Source organism: Penaeus monodon, chromosome 26 (assembly GCF_015228065.2).
Source record: "Penaeus monodon isolate SGIC_2016 chromosome 26, NSTDA_Pmon_1, whole genome shotgun sequence".
NCBI lineage: Eukaryota > Metazoa > Arthropoda > Malacostraca > Decapoda > Penaeidae > Penaeus > Penaeus monodon.
The window spans coordinates 28,620,593-28,623,092 of NC_051411.1; positions in this window are offsets into that span (position 1 = coordinate 28,620,593).

The window sequence follows — 2,500 nt, forward strand, 5'->3', positions numbered from 1 at the left end:
TATATAAATATATAATAGTATAGAATATACCGTGCTACCCATATAATATATAGTATATATATCTACATATCTATCTATCTATCTATCTATCTATATATCTATTATATGATACTATATATATATACATAGATATATAACATAACTATAATATAATATAGATATATATAATAGATATATGTAGTAGATAATAGATAATATATATATAATATATAATATATAATAGAAGTAATATATATAGATATAGAGACCGAGGAGAGGAGATGAGAGAGAGACGGATGCGAGCTTTTAAGTCATGGATATGAGATGAGACCGACGTGGAGGAAGGAGTGAGCGTAGGCGATCGAGTGAGACGAGAAGACGAGAGAGAGTAACTAGTTTTCGGAGTGAGACCGAAGGACCCCCCGGGAGAGGGGGGGGGGGGGGGGGGGGGGGAGGATGGAGAAGTGAGACGGAGGATAGGACGAGTATGGAGAGAGAGGAGGAAGAGAGAAGAGAGGAAAGACGAGAAGTAGCTGCGCGTAGATGAGTGAGAATTAACCGGAGTATGACCTGAGGAAGCAGCGGACTGTTAAAGGGAGTGACTCAGCGAAGAGACGATGACGGATGGGAGACCTCATAGGTGTTATCCGAGACGACCAGCGATTGGGAGAGACTACAATGAAAGCGGATAGACGAGGGAGGACCAGAAGGGAAGAGGAAGAAAGAGAGGGAAGGAGAGTCTGGGATGTGAGTCCGGGGGGAGGGAGAGCACCCCGGAAAGAAGAGGAAGAGGAGAAGATGGCAAAGGGAGAGCGAGAGATGTGATATCGCGAGAAGCGGAGGTGGGACGAGAGCTGAGAGATGGATATCTGTTTAGAGGAGACAAAACCAGAGGAGACGCGAGCGGGGAAAGTGCTCGAGAGAGAGAGGAGAGCAGGAGATTGGAGGGGGGGAGAGGTGGGGGGGGAAACGTTTGGGACGAGAGACTGGGAGAGAGAGTCGAGCGAGAAGAGAGGAAGGAGCTGGAGGCAGAGATAGTAGACGGGGAGAGGATATGGAGGTTTGCACTAGAAAGATAGAGAGATGTCTAGAACTGAGCGATGTCGGGAAGAGTGGCGAGAGAAGGAAGAAGCATGGAGAGAGTCGTGGACTCTAGATGATTGAGGAAGGGGGTGATGACTGCGGGGTAATTAGAGGGTAGATAGAGAGGGACCTGGGGGACAGAGAAAGGAGGTGAGGATTAAATGGAGGACACCGGTGTGAGTACAGGAATTCGTCTGATCTAAGAGGAGGGGTCGAGAAGATTGACTGAGGTACGAGGGGGGGGGAAGGGGAAAGTGATGTGTTTTCGTAGAGAGGACGTGGCGGAGGCGGCAGAGAGAGAGGAGAGAGGAGGACGGCGACCCGGATTCCCCGACGGAAGACTTACGGAGAAGTGATGGGACCAAACTTGATGACGGGACCACCGGTTGTCGGGATGAGAGAGGGTGGGAGGATAGAGCCGGAGAAGGATTGAGGGGACGCAAGTTGGACCCCACGGGAAATAGTCGGAGAGACTGTATCAGAAGGAAAGAAGAGAGAGGTCAGAGTTTGTCGCGTAGAGAGACTGGAGGGGGAGAGGATGAGTGGAGGTGAGTTTACTTGAAGTTTGGAGCGATGCATGACGAGAGACGGGGAATTGGGAGGCTGGAAGGGATCGGAGGAGAGAGGAGGGAGAGAGGAGAGGACCAAGAGAGGGAGAGCTGAGAGAGAGGATCGAGAGAGTGTAGAGATTGTCCGGACCGACGGGTAGTTCAGGTGGAGGGGGGGGGGGGGGAAATGTAGGGAGGGAGTATGAGATTGCCAGAGGAGAGGAGTGATAGACGGGGGAGTGTTCGAAGAAGGGAGATGAACCGGATTGACTGCACTAGTACGTGTTTAGATGGGAGAAGGAGACACGGAGGGGCGGAGTTGAGGCGAGAGAGAGAGGAGGAATTCGGTTTGATGGGAGATGGCGAGAGGGATTGGGAGGTTGAGAGCAGAGACCGGACGATTTTTCGACAGCAGTGTTTTTGTAGAGGGTTTGTGTGTGGTGTTTTGTCTTTGTGTACCAGACGGACCGGTGTGTATTTGTTTATTGTTTTTGTCTCTGTGTGCGAAAGAGTTGAGACAGAAGACGATGTTGAAGGAGGGAGGAGTCTGAGCGGGGGCCCTTGGATGACGAGGTGGTTGATGGAGAAGGATATATTGGTGAGGAGGGAGGGGGTGGGACGGATAAAAGCGGAGACGGGGCCTGGATGGAGAGAACGTTCGGCAGAGAGAGGAACGAGCGAGATAGCGAGTGATGTCTTGTGAGAGTAACGAGCGGAGACTGCCCACGAGGGTCGGGGTCCGTAGAGAGGAAGCAGAGCAAGGGGCGATCGGGGGGGGGTTCCTGATTCCTCGCGTAGCCGCGGGGATGAGGACGGAGCGGGAGATTCAACGGGTAGCTGAGTATTGAACGGGGGAGACGATTTCGTGAAGAGAAAGAGGCTCTTCGATC